General features: G+C 33.4%; 1 protein-coding gene across 4 annotated transcripts in view; it reads right to left on the bottom strand.

Moving 5' to 3' along the window:
• LOC143229356 (nucleolar protein 4-like) overlaps window positions 1-20,659 on the bottom strand; it is a 107,924-nt gene that overhangs the window by 62,145 nt on the left and 25,120 nt on the right. The window contains exon 1 of one of the 4 annotated variants that reach the window (XM_076461578.1): window positions 16,992-17,732. The exons of the other annotated variants lie outside the window; for them this stretch is intronic. The gene's annotated coding sequence lies outside the window, so the exon portion shown is untranslated. Of the gene's footprint in view, window positions 1-16,991; window positions 17,733-20,659 lie in introns of those variants that run through there. 4 annotated transcript variants of the gene reach the window in all.

Raw genomic sequence — 20,659 nt, 5'->3', positions numbered from 1 at the left:
TTTGTATTATTCCAGAACATATAGGCTCGGCATGGCCAGTTGGTTAGGGCGTTCGACTCGTAATCTGAGGGTTGCGACTTCGAATCCCCATCACACCAAACATTCTCTTTTAGCCGTGGATGCATTGTAATGTGAGGGTCAATCCCACTATTCGTTGGTAAAAGAATACCCTAAGAGTTGAAGGTGGGTGGTGATGACTAGCTGTTTTCCTTTAGTCTTACAATGCTAAATCAGGGACGGCTAGCGCACTTTGCCTTCGAGTAGCTTTGCGCGAAATTCTAAAACAAACAAACAAACAAACAAATCATAGACGGTATATAGTTGATATTCGTCTTTCAACGCGTCTCAGGTGGTTTTACTGATTTCTAATTGGTCCTAAAATTGCTCTGATTTTAGTCTCGAAAATTGAATCAACCTTCCTCATACTAATTCTCGGGATCAAAAGAAACTAAAACAATGTGTTTAGTTTGAACCTTCCGATCATTATAATCTAATCGCTTCCGTATTCGAAAAGTAATGAATCTCAAGTGTTTTTTCTTTAGTTTTAGATACTGGGGCAAATCTGCATAGGGCTTCCTGTGATAGCCTATCGAATTGATAGAAAAGAAGATCGGCAGTTAGTTACCAACTTTCATCACTAACTAAATCTTGGGCTGTACTCTCATTCAATAGTGGGATTTGACAGTCACTGTTATAACACACCAAGAGCTCCAGTATCAGAAGAATAATTGTGCAACAACGTAATGCAAACGAAAGAACCCGGATTCACGGTTCGACAATCAACCATTCAAGCTAAGCCCTGCCCCTCTAAAATGACTAAAAATTAAGATTTTCACCAAACCACTGTAGATACCTTAGACTTTCCTTATAAAGCATAAAGAAGTCAAATGTTTTATCCTTTTCAGTTACATTTTATCAATTAATAATTTTAAATAAAGACATAAAGAAATCAAATGTTTTATCCTTTTCAGTTACGTTTTATTAATTAATAATTTTAAATAAAAACATAAAGAAGTCAAATGTTTTATCCTTTTCAGTTACGTTTTATTAATTAATAATTTTAAATAAAGAGTTTTTGTTTTGTTTTGTTTTGTTTTTAATTTTGCGCAAAGCTATACAAGGGCTATGTGCGCTAGTCGTCCCTAATTTAGCAGTGTAAGACTAGCGGGAAGGCAGCTAGTCATCACCACTCACAGTCAACTCTTGGGCTATTCTTTTACTAACGAATTGTGGGATTGAACGTGACATTATAACGCCACTACGGTTGAAAAAGCGAGTCGAGCACCCAAACCACCTGACCATGCTAGACCATTAAATAAAGATAAAATTAATACATGATCTAGAATATATTCATCAACCACATTTTCTGAAATAGTCTAATCTATGCAAGTGCAAAGTAACAGAAAACTGAACATTTTTCCTACATATACACTTTTCTTGCCAGATAACTGACTTCTTGCAGTTATTTTATATTAGTTGTTAAATTTATATGCAGTTTCAGGATAGAACAAACAGGACAAAAGCATTAAATAAAATTTAGGTTGAAACTTTTATAAGGTGCAAGTTGTTGAAACACTTTTTTTGCGCGTATCAAATTAATTGAGGATTGTTAGTAGAATAGTGGCTACATTTCAAATTTCTGGAGATTTATTGAGAAGTATAAGAATATAACGAAGACTGTTCCGTTACTAGAGTTAAAATACACAAGTAGAGGAATAGTGTTCCAAAAGATTACATAAATATTATGCTGTAGAAGTAATACTGCATTTATTTAATTAACATATAAACTATTAACACCTCACGAACGAAAAACTTCTGTATTACGAAGTTACACTTACAAATTAGATGGATGGCATGTCTTACACCAATATCGTTTTCTACTGCTAGCAGCCTAGTCACGTGACGACACAAACATCCACACTCAGATACGAACGTTAAAGTAAACCAGTGCAATTTTAAGCATGTCCGATAATATTGGATACGAAATAAACAAATATACACCAACTCATCAACATTATTTCCACTTTAAACAAAACTGACCGACGCAATATTAAAACACACAAGTTTACATTAAATAATAGACTCAAAATATATTTCGGAAATGAGAAAAAAATGTGTAAAGACGATTATACGTAAACATTTAACACACACACCCTCCAAAAAAAACCAATAACATGATAGTGAGTAGTTGATTAAAGTGACAAAGCAATCAATAATTCAAAATATACCAACATTGTAATAATTGTTTTAATGTGATCGCTATATTAGTATGACAACATAAACAGTAACTAAAAAATATTAACAATACGATAATTGTCTCAGCGTGAGCATCAGCTTAATCTAAGAACAGAATCAATAATTTAAAACGTACCAGTAAACTTGTAATTTTCACAGTTCAAACATTTAGTTAATGTGACAACATGATCAGTAATTTCAAACATAACAAAACACTATAATTGTTTTAGTGTGAATAATAGGTTAATGAAGAAAAGAGACGATAATACGAAACAACTAATAACAATAGAATTGTTTTAATATGAGTTGCGTATAGATGTTACCCGAGGAGCATGGCCGAGCGCGTAAGGCGTGCGACTCGTAATCCGAGGGTCGCGGGTTCGCGCCCGCGTCGCGCTAAACATGCTCGCCATCCCAGCCGTGGGGGTGTATAATGTGACGGTCAATCCCATTATTCGTTGGTAAAAGAGTAGCCCAAGAGTAGGCGGTGGATGGTGATGACTAGCTGCCTTCCCTCTAGTCTTACACTGCTAAATTAGGGACGGCTAGCAAGATAGCCCTCGAGTAGCTTTGTGCGAAATTCAAAAACAAACAAACAGTTACCCGAGGATCATTGTAAAAATAATGAAGTGAGTAGAATGGGCAGAGGAGAAATGCCACCGCAACTAAAATATAAACAATTTATTTCCAGTTTGCAAACTAAATGGGAGGTAACTTTGCAAGAATAAATACAGCATTAACTACACGCTTCAAAAGAACTACTCTTGTTTTTTGAAACGTTACTTATAAAATGAGGTGAGATACGAGTAACAGCTGAACTTACTTAGAGACTTTACAAAGAACATATTGTGGTGACAATGGACGTGGTGTTATCCTATACCTAAGTCTTTTTTGGTTTTACCAAGAAACATCACAACCTGAATTTTACCTCTCTCTTACTTCTATAGTTTAGCTACGTTATTAGACAAGACATATTATTAGCTACAAGATGCGATAAAAACACCTACTTATACCAAACATGTCACATAACCCACTTCAATGTGAGCAGGATATTAACGCGACAACATACGCAATGAGATAAGTCATATCTACAACGTAAGCTATCTTATATTAGTGTTAACAGAATTTAATAGAAAAACTTAATCAATGAACAAGTTGTGCTAACTCCATAAGCTGCCTTATGAGACAAACTGTGTTATACGCCATAACCCAGTGGTTCTCAAACTTTCTATACAGCGTCATCTTTTTCTTGTATGTGGTACTTGACGCTCTCCACCCAGGTAGATGTAATAGTAAAATTCCAATTTGTCATTAACATTACATACTAAAAATTACGGTGCACCTCTGGTTCAAACAGACATGCAAGTATATAGTAAGGAAATGTTTTGTGAGATGTACTTATCTATCAACAAGAGGGATGTACTTGTTTATTGGAGCTTGATAAATGACACACACCAATAGTTGGAATAGTTCGTCCAATAATATGCAAGCTGATAAAAAAAGCACGAGGCAGACACATAGAGTCATGTCGAAGTTTACACATGTTAAGAGACGCCAACAGTATGACTGTTTTATAAACGTGGGTAGAGAAGAGGACGAAGTAGTATTCTAAGATTTGTTTTGGGGGCCCTTCCCTCAAAGATACATACCAATGTCATAAGCTATAATGTGAACAGAATGTTAATGCAATAATATAACCAATGACACCATAAATTATCTTAATATGATCAGCTGGTGAATGAAACAGCATAATAAATAAAACAAATCATGCCGATACCGTAATCTATCGTAATACAAGCAGATAGGTAATGGAAAATAATCGATGAAACAAGTCATGCAGACACCATGAGGTATTTCAATACAAGCAAACGGTTAATGCAACAACATAAGCAAAACATGCCGACACAATAAACTATATTGTCTAATGCAAGAGGAAGTTTAAACTATTTTTAATTAAGAAACAGGTTGATGAAATACTTAAGCAAGAGTTATTATCGCTATCTGAGAGTAAGCAATTACTTTAAATATTTTCTACTTGATGATATTATTTTCGGGGATAGGTGTCTTCTAGTTTCCAGAATTGGAGTGTCTAAATATATATATATATATAAACATTTCTCCTACGCCCGTGATCAAATGCATATTTTTAAGTTTCCAAATATCTTAAGATAAATCTTCTGAAAGCTGTGTTTGATATGTTATTTTTTGTTATTGGTAAGTGCATTTGTATTGTAGTTCAACGAAACTAGTTTTTAAATAAGACAAAATGTTTTCAAAGTTATTTTGCTTCCTTCTGTTTCATCTGCTTTTAATTTAACGTGAAACATCTTCCATTGCGTATTTTATTAGTTATGAGCAAATTAGTTTAATTCCAATTTAAAAATCATAATACTGAGTGAATCAATTTCTTCGTATATATTACTGATACTCTTCTTCTCATGTTTGGAATGTTAGAATGATCATATTAAACTATTTATGATATTTTATGAATACGTTTTTAATCACGTTAAAATGTTATAACTATCGTGTTGGATATGTTATTGGAAAGAATGTTTCAAATACATACTGTTGTTTGTTTTTATTTAAATATAAACTTTTCGACTATTTTATCGCAGAGGAGAGTTTGAAGCTTTGCAACTTTTCTATGAGATCTATCACTGGGCTAACGTAGTTTGTAATATATATAAAAATAAGAAAAGGGTGTTCCAAACATTATCATCAGGCTGTGTGATCATTGGTTTGTCATCTGGGTTCATGCAACTCTTAGCGATAAAACACAGTAACACTTCTATAGATGTTTTTGGAAACCTTCTTGATAACTTAATATATTATTAGGACAACTCTAACTGCACCAAATATTAAATTTACAGCTTTAAATGTAATATGAGAATATCTACAACAGCAAAGGTACACAAATAAAGAGCCAAGTTAGTCTATTCATCATAAACTGTTTTTTATATTGTATATTCCTAGCAAGACCGGTATATTATATTAGATATATTATCTACTGCATTCGTTTTTAGCTCTGACCCTTATATGTAGATTAACTTCCTCTGATCAAATTTACTAACAATAAAAGTTGAAATCTTCATAGGCTATTAAATCATTGCTCTAAAACAAATAAAAATAAATATTTAGTTTCTCTGTTACTTCTAATAAGATTTGAAGTAAATATTAATTAAAAACAGAAATTGACGTTGTTCCACTGAACACAATTTTTATTGGTTGACAATTTTACTGTTCTATAAAATAACTTAGTCATTTTTGTCACTATTTTCCATCTGATTAAAGAATAAGCTTAATAAAAACTTGTTGTTCCAACATAAGATAGTTCGTTTAACTCTTCAAGTGGAATTATAAAAGCTTACTATTCAACAGTGCTGGAGCTTATGAGTCGCTTTGGACTTACATGAGTTTTTATATATTTAAAATATTTAGGTTATCTCATCAAAAGTACTCCAAACATGGAAGATAAATCGATAGCAATGCGAAGTCTAATAACCACTCTTTTCTCTCCAATCAAACAGGCATTCAAGCCACTGTCTGTTTCCCTTGCGTAAGTCTTTAGCTATTTCAGCTCTAAGCGTGGGGGCTTATAAAACTAAAATTTAGGGTTCATTCCTTGCGGGGACAACAGTATCCATCGCTAGTTGTGTAACTTTCTATTTAACAAACAAACACTGACACAGGCGTAAATTAAATAGCATTTTAAACACTTGGTGTTACAAGTACTAGGCATAGTTTCGAACGAAGCATCTTTAATAGAAAAATTATACATTTCTGATAATAGTTGTAAACAAAGAATTTAAAAAAAGCTCAATTAATATGAAATAAACCAATTTGACCTAAGAGATCTTCTAGTTCACCACACAAAACACATGACATGCAACAAAAATTACCCATAATTCATACATTCAACAACATTTGTTAGAAATAAACTAATTAAATAAAAAAATCTATCAAACTGTCCTTTTAGTACAATTGCTAACTTTGTCATACGAAACAAAAGTATAATAAACTAACTTCTCTATCATTTTGATAAACCATATCTTTAGTTAATGTAGTAACTCTAACTCATCTAAATTATAAGTTATAATTAGAGTTAGGGATGGGTAAATTTTTAAGTTCCGAAAACTTTCTAATAACTGTAAACATAGTGCAAATAGTTGTTTACGTTTTTGCCAGAGAGAGATAACTCAGTCATAAAACAATAAAAAAAACTTTAGTCGCACGTAAAAAAATTATTGAACGTCATCCATAACAAAAAGAAAGATAATAATAATAATTACTATAAAAAAGTAAGCTTTTGAGTTAAATGTACATTACGGTTAGATCATTAATACTTTTGTTTGCTAGCTACACGAGGGCTATCTGAGCTAGCCGTCCCTAATTTTGCAGTATAAGACCAGAGAAAAGGCAGCTAGACATCACCACCCACCACCAACTATTAGGCTACTCTTTTACCAACGAACAGTGGGATTGATTGTAACATTATAACTCCCCCACGGCTGAAAGGGCATGTTTGGTGCTTTTAGTTTCCATATTATGTATCTTTGTATAGTTTAACAGCATCTTGACGTTCTGTAAGGTGAACGCTAGGATTATTTTGTTCGAAGAAGCTTTGTCTCCGAAACTGTAGTTTATGTGATCGTTTGAAAGGGGTTTGATGTAGAAGCGTTCATATTTCCAACTAAACTTTCACGTGGTTACTTAAACGCCTTCATATGGTCATTGAAAAGTGTTATGTACTGAATATTTTATATAGTCAACTAGTTTGAAATACAACGATTTCATGCTGCCAGACCGAACTATTTCTTCTACCATTTGAAAGTATGTTCGTAACAATGTTTGGTATTTTCAATCAAAACAACGCCTCATGTTACGTAAAGTTGAACAGTAACTTCAGAGATTCTAAGATTTAGTCATAGTCATTAATTATGAACTAATGACCACGAGGTAGAAAACTAGTTAGCAGCCACCAGGCCTTTCTTAACTGCATGACAGGTTAAATAAAAGGCCATGCCCAGCTCATTCCATAATGAAGTGTCCATGTTGTCATATATAAGCGATAATAGATAAGTAGTTGATGAGGTCATTCTTGTTTAAAATTATTCCTCTGTTATTTATTGAAACTATTATATAATCATCTAATAAAAGTATTTCATTTTATTATTTATGTCCATGTTGTCATATAGTGATGTTCTGTGCTCTTGAAGTCATTACCATGTTGTCATATAGTGATGTTCTGTGCTCTTGAAGTCTTTACCATGTTGTCATATAGTGATGTGCTGTGCTCTTGAAGTCATTACCATGTTGTCATATAGTGATGTTCTGTGCTCTTGAAGTCTTTACCATGTTGTCATATAGTGATGTGCTGTGCTCTTGAAGTCATTACCATGTTATCATATAGTGATGTTCTGTGCTCTTGAAGTCATTAGCATGTTGTCATATAGTGATGTGCTGTGCTCTTGAATAATTAAGAAGTATTCTTTATTGAAATTTTTAAATGATCGCCCAAATTTACAGCTAAAGCTTCATGTGGTCATCTAAATGATTTTATTTGAACTTTTAATATGTGCTATATTGAAACCTTTATACAGTCATCTAAAAGTGTTTCATACTTTCATATAGCGTCATTTATACGTTTTAGCTTTAAGGATCCTTTTGTTTGTTGTTAAGCACGAAGCAGCATGATGGGCTATCTGTGCTATGCCTACCACGAGTATCGAGGTTACGATTTTAGCGCTGTGAGCTCTGATTTGCCCTTGAGCCACTAGGGGGCATTTAAAAGGAACTTACTTTTTAACATCTCTAAATAGCGAAGGACGATACTCATTTTGATAAACTTGTATAGAACTTTTTGAATAAAAATAATTGTATTAGTGTTGAAATATTTCAAAACTATATTTAAATTCACTAGTTGCCTAAAATATTTCATGTTTAGTTTAGATATATAAACATTGTGGTTTTAAATCGTTCTATAGTTAAAGTATTGCTTATTTTGAGAAGTGACTTGTAAAAGATCTTAAGGCGTTTGTTTACAGTTACGGCATTCCACGAAAGGTGTACTGCGAGTGTGATAAGACACGTTTTGTTATTGTTTTATAAACAAAATGTCTGTTTTGGAAGATAACCTTTGAGTCTTTTCATCAGGACAGAGAAAGGGAATATGGATTCAAAGGGAATAAAGTTAATGTGAGAGAAAACATCATTCTCAATGGAATGGCAATGCATGATTGGTTATTTAAAGTACGCCTCTCAACGAACTAGCACTGTGAAGATCATTACAATAACTATGAGAAGGTGGATCAGGGATCATATGTCCTAAAGGAATATAATTACTGAGGATCTCTGGTCGCCCAACACAAGGAAAATATTACTGATAGAGGGAAAAATGTGATATTACTGTACCCACAATAAAAACTGTATTACCCTAATATGTTCGTAAGTTTAACAAATCTATTGACACATAATTACTGTTAAATCAGGAGATCTCATAACTGAACAGAAGATATATTGGTTTACTGAAATGCTTGACTTCGCTAACTTTGTTATTAAATATGGGATATTAACAACAGATAATTCAACGGAAAGATAATATGGTGGAAATCATTTGGAACCCAAAATAATGTGACTTTCGAAACCAATTCGTACACTACATCAACAGTGAAAACAACTGGAATATAAACTGTCCCTTAATTTAGTTTTATTTTATTATTATACTGAATTCAGCATTGTTTTAGCATGTTTTATCTTCTCTAATTATAATGTTATCTGTCTTTTACGAGATTGCAAAAGTAAATTTAATGGATCAAAATGTTCCGCATATTTCCATGCATGTAAAATTAAATGAAAGTTTTTTTCACGTTAACAGCTTTCACACAGTGATTCAGCGAGTTTCATGTAATTTTACAGGAGCTGAGAATTCTTATCCATATTAAAATAATTCCATAGAATAACATGCGTATTGTAAAAAGATACTTTCGATTGTAAACTGTACAAAATCTTTAATTTCATGTCGTGACTCTGTGATTATGGAAACGCACAAAAACTACATCATTTGAAAAAGCAAGAAATTGATTCACTGGTTTAAAATGACACCAAGTTACAACTATTATAAACAAAAGTTTTCATAGTGTAGAATAGCAGAGAAATGTAAAAACAAAACAGTTTTCCACAACCAATCAAAATCGTTTCACGATTGTGAATTAAGTCGAACTTTGAAACGGAAATTGGCAGTTTTATACCGATGACTGCACGAGATATCAATTGTTAAAAAAAGTAACTCGTGAGAATGTTTCTGAAGACAAACTTCCGATATTGTCTTGCTAGCTTCCAAGCATAAGACTAGGTCAGGACGAATTAACTACAGTCCTGCAGAACCACTAATTATATTAGTCACATATATTCTTGCGTGATTTAAAGAGCGACAGAATACACAACAAATCCAAGATTTGTAAGAAAGACGTAAAGATCTCTAGTACACTAGTATGTGAAATAGGCACTAAAAGAGAAATCCGCTATTTCTTCACAAAATGGATTATTCCATCAGTTGAGTTTGTTAAAAACCAATAGTGTTTGCTCTTTATCTTTTTAATGAGCCACAAGGTTTTATATTAGCCTTAAAATGTCAGAACCAGATTATTATCACCCCGCTCCATGCTCTCTGATAATCAATACAATGCTAGGAAACGGAAAATCTACAATACCAATGCATCACAGCAATTGATTGTTAGGATACGAATAACCTGCAACATTAATACATCTTACATTGTTTGTTTGTTTGTTTTGAATTTCGCACAAAGCTACTCGAGGGCTATCTGTGATAGCCGTCCCTAATTTAGCAGTGTAAGACTAGAGAGAAGGCAACTAGTCATCACCACCCACCGCCAACTCTAGGGCTACTCTTTTACCAACGAATATTGGGATTGACCGTCACATTATAACGCCCCCACGACTGAAAGGGCGAGCTTGTTTACAAACAAAATGTTAGAATATAAATAATCTACAATACGAGTTTACCATAAGAATAGAATGTTAAAATACAAACAACTTGCAACATGAGTTAGCTTTAAGAACACAATGTTTGAATCTAAGTAACATACAACACGAGCTCACCGTATGTATATAATGTTAGAATATGAATAACCTGAAACTTGATTTTACCTTAAGAATACAAGAAATGTAAATAACACAAATCTGTAAATTTTCCATTACTCAGTCACGCATATTTCTAAAAGAATATGCATTTTTTTTCTATCACGCAATGAATGTTTACAAATTAGGAAAACAAAATTCTTTCTGAAATAAAATTATTAATTCGTTTACTACAATGAACACTTTTTATTATTATATTTATTGTGTTCGGGTTGTAGAACGATCAATAAAACTCTCACGTCGAAATTGGTCTAGAGAAATCTATAGCTAGTGGTTGTCAACATTTTAAGTGTAACAAAAGGTATTCCGATTTCAATAAAAATAGTTCACTTGTGTTAAAGTAAATGTGACGTTTTGTGAAAATATGTATGTGATGATGAAAATGGATATCATCTCCGGATTTAGTGTACAGGAATTACTGCAGAACATGTACAAAATTCAAGACAATAAAACAAACGCAAGTTTGTGTAATCTAAACCACGAGCTCACCGTGAGTACAATAACATTCAGTTATAAACTGGAATAACAAAGATTAATTGATCTTTATGCCATTTAACATTCACATTTAACAGTACACATTCCACTTCTTTTTGTTGTTGTTGTCGTGTTATTATTCTTTCTTTTTCTTATTTTATTTAGGATATATACAAAGATCAGTAGCCACAAGCACCGAGAAATATGGTTGTACTTGTGTCTTGGTAATGTTACGCGAAATTATGCTTTTGGTCTCTATTCTTTGTTTGTAAAAGAAAAAGCAATAGCTTCCTTTATTCTCGTAATAAAAATAATTCAATGTTTCGTTATCTGCGTTTCTACTACACACCTTGTACTTGGCATCGTAATTTTAATCAACAAAACGTTAAAGTGATTGAGAGAAAGGCAGACATGCAGGCAAACAAATATATGAAGATAGACAAAAAAAAACACCTTTTACCAACTAGCTAATACTGAGCAACCTTTTTCTATTAATTATATACGCCATGTAGAAGACAGAATGCCAGTAAGTGTAGTCGCCTCTGCTGGTCGGGTTTATTTCACTTCTACGTTGCTGGAACACACACGTGCTACACAAACAGTAACATACAACTTCCACCTGGGACTCAGTAAGGCTTCCCTTCAGAACACTTGTCAAATACATTTCTATTACTGATCCTTGTTTCCATGGTAACATAATGTTTGAACAAAATGTACTAATCAGACTGTTTTGGAAATTCATTTCTAAATAAACAAGTTAACTGTTTTGTTAATGTTCGATAATGTTTTATGTTTTTCATGGTATTTTCTAAATGCGAAGGGTAAATTCATGTGATTTGTTAAGCGTTTTACAGGATCTAAAAGTCAGAGTGCAATAAATCTAACTAATAAAAAGTGTTCGAATGTATTCTCCCATACATTTGTTTCTGATGTATTCACTGACCTTCACGAAAAGGTTCTATACAATTCTAAAGATCTTTCTTAAGGACTATACTGGATTTTGCAAAATAGATTAAAGACATTATTATGTTTAAGATCATCAGTCCTATAATATGCGTCCCGGCATGGCCAGGTAGTTAAGGCACTCGACTCGTAATCTGAAGGTCGCGGATTCAAATTCCCATCACACCAAACATGCTAGCCCTTTCAGCTGTGGGGCGTTATAAAGTGACGGTCAATCCCACTATTCGTTGGTAAAAGAGTAGCCCAAGAGTTGATTGTGGGTAGTGATGACTAGCTGCCTTCCCTCCAGTCTTACACGGCTAAATTAGGGACGGTTAGCGCAGATAGCCCTCGAATAGTTTTGCGCGAAATTCAAAACAAACCAAACCTATAAGATGCCATACGAATTGTTTGATATTATAGAAGGTTTACGAATTCCCTTTTGCAAAACCTAAAAATAGTTCAAAAAATACGAAAATCCTGTATAATAGTGCAGGGTGTTCGGAAAGTCACTGTGCGGTTTTGTAATCATATTTTATTCAGTCTATTTCAAGCCAGCATCTGATAGCGGTGTTTAGAAACAATATAAGAAGGATCCAGGCCTGTATTGATGCCAACGGGGGTCACTTTCAACATTGTTTATAATTGTCATTCATATTTACCTCCTGTATTCTATATTGAAACATGTCTGTTAATATATATAAGTGCACAGTGACTTTCCGAACAGCCTGTATAAGAGGAACTTAAAAGTCTCATGAGACCTTTAAACCAAAAAGATTAATGTTATAATCCCTCTAGAAACCTAAGAGTGTCTGAATTTCATGAATTTTGCATCCTGTAAAACTACTGTTTCAATTCACTTTTGCTTTATTTTGTATAGAACTATTAACATAGAGTAGTATAATTGTTGTAGAATGTACTACATTATAGGAAATGTGAAATTTTCGATAGAATAACCTAATGGAGTGCTTACATGAGTTTTTATAATAGTATATTACAAGACAGCAACAGTCAAAATTGTGCAGGACTGGGTAATTGTATTTCAAGTTACCATAAGCACACTATTTAATTATATATATTTTTTATTGGAATACTAATTTACACTTTCGTTGAAGATAAAAATAAGAAATAGTTTTTAACAGTGAAGTGGAAAAAAAGAAAATATTTTCCAGTATAACTTCTGAAACAAACAAATATTTTCCAGTATAACTTCTGAAACAAACAAATATTTTCCAGTATAACTTCTGAAACAAACAAATATTTTCCAGTATAACTTCTGAAACAAACAAATATTTTCCAGTATAACTTCTGAAACAAACAAATATTTTCCAGTATAACTTCTGAAACAAACAAATATTTTCCAGTATAACTTTGAAACAAACAAATATTTTCCAGTATAACTTCTGAAACAAACAAATATTTTCCAGTATAACTTGAAACAAACAAATATTTTCCAGTATAACTTCTGAAACAAACAAATATTTTCCAGTATAACTTCTGAAACAAACAAATATTTTCCAGTATAACTTCTGAAACAAACAAATATTTTCCAGTATAACTTCTGAAACAAACAAATATTTTCCAGTATAACTTCTGAAACAAACAAATATTTTCCAGTATAACTTCTGAAACAAACAAATATTTTCCAGTATAACTTCTGAAACAAACAAATATTTTCCAGTATAACTTCTGAAACAAACAAATATTTTCCAGTATAACTCTGAAACAAACAAATATTTTCCAGTATAACTCTGAAACAAACAAATATTTTCCAGCATAATAAAACAAACAAATATTTTCCAGTATAACTTCTGAAACAAACAAATATTTTCCAGTATAACTTCTGAAACAAACAAATATTTTCCAGTATAACTTCTGAAACAAACAAATTTTCTAGTATAACTTCTTAAGCAAACAAATAAAGGGACAATTCTACGACCACTATAGCAATTAACTGTTGTCCACCAAATGGTACGTCTTGAAATCCAATATTAACCCTAAAAAAAACTAAAATAAGTCAGTTTCAACATTTAAAATTATTGAAAATTTAAAATAAAATTTAAAATTCAAATAAGCGTTGCCCAGTGATGATAATAGAGTAAATAATAATATCATTCATTATAAGTAAGTAATTTGTATTTGTATGAAAATGGGTATTTTTACATTTAGTAAACGTATTAAGAATCTAGGTATGTCTGTATATTATGAAAATATTTATTTCCTGCCAGTCAAAAACATTGGTTATTGTAGTGCTACCTGTTAGAAATTATGTGCTGGTAGTTCGTGGTCGCTTAATAATTTTCGTTATTTATCCATCACATCTCCCTACAAAATGTATTTTACTAAGGTTGATAACACTTTTAGGATCTTCTGAAAAGATTGTTTTAAAACTCGATACTGAAGAATCATTTCATTAAAACTGTAAATTCGAAAATTCTGTAAAGCACCATATCACATATATTGATAAGACCGGTTTCACACGTAGAGGGACATAAATATGTTTCTTACTGCAGTTTGGTGAGACACGCTTCCATTGATTTGGTTTGTTTTGAATTTCGCGCAAAGCTACACAAGGGCTATCAGCGCTAGCCATCCCTAATTTTGCAGTGTAAGATTAGAAGGAAGGCAGCTAGTCATCACCACCCACCGCCAACTCTTGGGCTACTCTTTTATCAACGAATAGTGGGATTGACCGTCACATTATAATGCTCCCACGGCTGAAAGGGCGAGCATGTTTGGTGTGACTAGCTTCGTAATTGCTGTATAAGCGTGCAATTTGTTGTAGCTCGATGAAACAAATTTATATCACAGCGACACATAAATGCTTATCCTGTTTCTCGATCAGTCACTTTTTATACATTATCTATTTGTGAGATTTCGCGCAAAGCTACTTGACTGATAGTACGTTACTAATCCTAATTTGAGGTGATAGACCAGACGGAAAATAGCTAGTCAACGTCACTCACTCTCGGGTTTATTTTATTTCTACGTTGCTGGAACACACACGTGCTACACAAACAGTAACAGCACTGGGCTACTCCAACGAATAGTGAGATAGACAGTAACATAATAATGTCCCCATGGGTGATAGAGCAAGCATTGTTCGGTGACGAAATTCGAACCCGCAGATTACGAGTCGGGTGTCCTAACCAAAAGGTTATATCAGGCCTAGTTTTAGAGACAGTGAAACATAAATGTATATAGTGTGTATCGCGATGAAATAAGTTTTACATGTGGTGAAACGTAACTGTTTATCCTGTTATTCTTTGATTGCCATAGCAATACACTATGTGAATCTATTACAGTAGACATTTCTTCAAATATGCAAAAAAAATATATAAATGTTTATTACACAGACATAATTGTTTCAAGCGTTAAGTCACCATGTTATAAATTATATTTCTTACGAAATGAACATTTGTGTGTAAGACTTTTCTCAACAGTTATATACTTTATATGGTGATCAGATCAGATCAAATGGATTTTTTGCTATTTCAGTTAATTATTACCTATAAAAATTATAGTATTTAAAACTATTGCTAATAAACAATAAAATCTTGTAAAACAGTTTTTTTATAATTTTTCACTGTTTCTATGTCGGTCAGTGGTCAGTTAAGAAATTTACAACGTTAAATCAGGGGTTCGATTCTGCGCGGTAGATAGAGCGCAGATAAGCATTGTGTAGGTTTGCTCTAAAACAAAAACAAGCATTTTTACACGTAAAGTTCAAGTTCTTAAGCTTCCTTGGTAATTAGATTATAAACAAGCATCTTAAAGTCGATAACTGTTTTGCTTTTTTTTAGTTTTAACACCAATCTGCCTGCTTTCCATCCAACTGGAGATTTAAATTGTGTCATGCTTTACATTTTTCATTAAAATTACAAAACAGCAAGTTTAATTGATCGTTCTCGACTACCATTAGTTCCTAGAAAACTTTGGACTAGAATTAAAAACCCATCATATAACACAATAGTTCACAAAGATAAAAGTTGGCATTACAAATTACGTCATGAGTGGCCTTCATGGAGACGGATTGATCAAAATTACTTTCATGTTTAAAATGATCCACTCTATTTAAAGACATTCTTTACTCTGAAACAATAGAATTTCTATGGTTTTATAAGACTTCGTATTCTCTCTTGAGAGGTATAAAACTTTTTGAAAAGACCATTGTGTTTGATAGTGTTTGTATGTTAATTAGTTTCATCTATATCTGTCCTTTCAAACCCCCTGTATTCAAATGTCCCAAATCCTCATGCAAGTGTTATTAATAAACGTGTGTCCTCTCACACCGTACGTTTTTCAGTGCTTATTTAATCTCTAACTCAGACATCCATTAGTGCTGCTCTACCTAATTCTTTCAGTAATTCTTATGCTTAGACTGACATTACAGTTTCAACTTCCCCTTCATCGAAAACCTCAACCATGCAGAAATATTATTCAACCAAATGGATAGATTTAAACGTGCTACCCACACAGTTTGTTAGTTTCAAAATTCTGCCCAAAGCCTCATAACAAACCATCATCTCATCACTGTCCCTAATTTTGAACCTATAGATCGGAGGGAATGAAACTCATCAACAGCACCCTCCGTCAACTCTTGAACTATTATTGTTTGATATTATAGTGGGATTGGACCGTCACCAATAAATCACATATACACACACCTTCGTAAAGTGTAAACCACGAATTTCTAGATTAACACTACCTGTCCACTAATTTTTACTCCATGCCTGGCTCATAAATTGCAAGCTCAAACGGTATCATTAAAGCAAATTTTAAGAAAAATGATTGAATTCAAAAGCATTTTAACATTAACATTCATAACAGATTTCTTGATAACGTGGACCACACTTATTCTAAAAAAAATACAATATCGTAAATACTTTGTGAACATGACACTAAGATACATACTTGACTCCATAATAGTAAGTGTAAAATATCTGCGATTAAAAATGCATTTAGTTCACGATAATCCAGGCCTTGGACATTAAACTTTCAATACTCTTTGATTTAAGCAGCGTCACAAACAATTTTCAATGCAAAAGCCTAACATATAACCATAAAATTGCTTCAAGCAACGAGCACATCTTCCAAATTAAAAAAAAACACAAAAAAACACGGAAACAAGTAAATATTTTCCTTCAAAATGAAATGTTATAAGTGCCTGTTTCCATGGTTACCTAAAATCTAACTTCACCTGTCGTTGAATTTACTGAATCAGACTTGAATTAATATACACCCTGGGCCGAAAGGGCCTCAGGCCCAAGTCCTCTGACGGCTTCACTGAACAAAATTATATGATCCACACTATAAGGATCACACTGCTTTGGGTAAAGCTTTTCTTGTTAACCAAGTTATAATTCACATATCTGTATCCATAAGCACGTTACTTATACTTGGTTAATGCAAAAACTACATGGATGAAAAGTGGAGGCGTTCTCTTTAACAACAAAGACCCGCAAATATTATTTTTAGTCATATTCATGACATAAACAAAAATAATATACTGAAGCATCTACAGCATGAAATAAGTGTTCCAATCATTCTTCAATTACTTTTAAGTTAATATTACCCGAATACGAAATCGAATTTACAAAGGTTGAGTCGTTATATTATCAAAAGGATTTTGAAGCCTCACAACATCGCCACATCCAAGATGGTCTATCTGACAACTTCGCTCTCAGCAATAGCTCTGCAACACATTTACCATCGCAAAAGGTTCATTTTTAAAGATTGTCACAGAATTAACAGTTTTTCAGCGACCCGTTTCAATAGTCCGATTACACAAAAATCCATAGAAGCTGCGCTAGCCACATGAACAGCATGTCTTCCTATAGAATAAGTATGGATACCCGTTTCATTCTGCAATTGCTCGAGGAAAACAGACAGCTGAATAGATGTGCATCTATGAAGCGAGCACGCGTGACTTGTATTACTTTCCAGACATATGTCCTTCGTATGTTGCGCATTGTACTGTTGCCTGGGCTTTTGTAACTGGCCTTTCATGTTCTTAGGTTTTCCACTATTAAAAGATGTGGAAGTTCACTTATCATGGCTATGGTCCAACTGATTACGGGTCTTTTTTTGGATGATCCTGAGTTTCCAAGTTGATCCATGATCCTTTGTTTCTTTTTTATGTCATTAGGTAGGCGAAATATCCTCGTATTTAAAAAGTCCTCGAGCAGAACACCTCTTTGTGATTTAAGTGCATGAATATTTTACATTTGAAATGGTTGTTACATACCTTTCCAAAAAGTGATCAATCTATAAATGTCAAACAATTTACAAATTTAGTTCTGTTTGCTACCGTGAATTCATATCGGCTGTGGTTGACATATGGTTAGCTCATTTGCATATTCTGGCCAAGCGCGTAAGGCGTGCGACTCGTAATCCGAGGGTCGCGGGTTCTCGCCCGCGTCGCGCCAAACATGCTCGCCCTCCCAGCCGTGGGGGCGTTATAATGTGACGGTCAATCCCACTATTCGTTGGAAAAAGAGTAGCCCAAGAGTTGGTGGTGGGTGGTGATGACTAGCTGCCTTCCCTCTAGTCTTACACTACTAAATTAGGGACGGCTCGGTGCAGTGGGCTAACAACCTACTCACTTAAATACCTGTTGAAGAATCCGCAAGCGATTGCGGCCCTATGTTCCTTGATGGAATCTAATGGTGATAACTAACTAACTATTTGCATATTCAAAACAATTTCAATGTAATGTACTCAATCCTGTGTTTCTGAAACTTCTGTCAGTATTACATCTAAAGAAACATAGGCTCCCTGACAAAACACGACATAATTCCTAAAACATTGTGACTTAGGACTAAAGGGATTGAAAGTACATTTTGTTTATTTTGATAAAATCTCTAAGAACAGATTTTAAATGATGTCCGGTTAAATCTAAGCTTAAAGTGGAATTTGTTGAATTATCAACAGTACCTCTTTAAAAGTATTATTTCAGCTACTCGTTTAGTACAAGTATGAAAATCATTTCAGAAGTTACTGTCAGCGGCCTGGTTATCCAAGAGTGTTTTACTATCAAGAGAGCATTCAACGTTATCTTAACATAATATTAATAATACATAATCATGAGAACACGACAAAAAACGGTTTTTTAATTAGTTGCTCAACGGAGTGATGCACAATTTTTTATAAATTTCATTCTTCGAAATTTCTCCTAACAAACAGATATTTTGTCATTTGCTTGTTTGGTTTATTTTGAATTTCGCGCAAAGTTACACAACGGCTATCTGTGCAAGTCGTCCCTAATTTAGCAGTTTAAGATTAGAGGGAAGACAGCTTTGTCTTTTGTATTTGAAACTTATACATACTTAAAATTATAAAAGGCAATACGTTCGTAATAAATAAAATATAAGAAACATAAGAACATGACGATAAGAATATGTGTTTTTAATTTCGCGCAAGGCTACACGAGGACTATCTGCGCTAGCCGTTCCTAGTTTTGCAGTGTAAGACTAGAGGGAAGGCAGCTAGTTATCATCACCAGCCGCCAACTTTTGGACTACTCTTTTACCAACGAATAGTGGGATTGACCGTTAATTTATAACGCCCCCACGGAAGAGGGGGCGAGCATGTTTCGTGTGATGGGGATTCGAATCCGCCACCCTCAGATTACGAGTCGAGTGCCTTAGGTACTCGGCTCCTAATCTGAGGTTTTGAATCTCCGTCACACCAAACACGCTTGTCCTTTCAGCCGTATGGCATTATAATGCGACAGTCATGCCTATTGGTAAAAGAGTAGTCCAAGAGTTGGCGGTGGGCAGTGATGACGAGCTGTTTTTCCTCTACTCTTACATTGCTAAACTAGGGACGGCTAGCGCAGATAGCACTTGTGTAGCTTTGCGCGAAATTCAAAACAAACAAACAATTATTGTTTCTAAATAATGTATCAATGCTTTTTAGAACTGATATTAAACTTCTAAAACAAATCCGAATTATGAACAGTGAACAAAGGTCTTTGTGACTCCTGCCTCCATGAAATATTCTGATCAATATGTTAATATATGACAAGGTACCAAATGTAGTGTACTATAATCAAGGCAATACACTCAGGTCTAAAGTCTGTTCTATGTTTCTAAAATATAAACTATACAAGTCCTACACATTATGCTGAGAAGAAAAAACCTTTTAAGTTCCGTGAAACAGATGTTTCGTAGAATTTTGGCTAACTACAAAATTCGCAGAAAACATAAACTTTTACGAGCCACCTAAAGTAACTGCAATCAATATTGTGAAGGTCAAGAAATCTATAGTTAAACACTGAAATCATACGTTCTGTCATATCTATTCACTTTTCAAATTTTGCAAATCATTTCATTCATAGTTTAGAAAACAGCGAGACTAATATAAGTATTGTTTTTTTTTATGAACATCAGTATTGTTAATTACATATTATTAATGTATTGATTTATGCACGTTTTGAAAATAAAAGTATTATTTCCAACAATGGAATGGTATTCCATTAACTTACACATAGTGTAAACCTATAGCAAAAACAAGTCTTGTTTATGTTTTTCGGGTGAGGAACTTGATTAACTTTACATAAAAAGATGTTGTTTGAAAATTTCACCATGTAATATGTTTATTTTCATCAACAGAAACTCAGTATTATTAGTACAACAGTCTTGTGAAAGTTTGTAAGGAGAAACCTTAGGAACGCTATTAATCATTTTATTATCAGGTTGTTGTAAATTTTCTACAACTTTGCATGTATGATACATTAGCTTAGCCCTAAGTTATTGAACCCGAAAAGAGGATTCCTTCTGACTGTTCGTTTATTTTCACCACAAATCTTTAAGGCAATTTTATACGTATATCTAAGTGTCTAAATAAT

The sequence above is a fragment of the Tachypleus tridentatus genome, chromosome 10 (genome assembly GCF_004210375.1).
Source record: "Tachypleus tridentatus isolate NWPU-2018 chromosome 10, ASM421037v1, whole genome shotgun sequence".
In the NCBI taxonomy this organism is placed as follows: domain Eukaryota; kingdom Metazoa; phylum Arthropoda; class Merostomata; order Xiphosura; family Limulidae; genus Tachypleus; species Tachypleus tridentatus.
The sequence above is the reverse complement of the archived record's forward strand: the minus strand, read 5'-3'. Positions and strand labels throughout refer to the sequence as shown.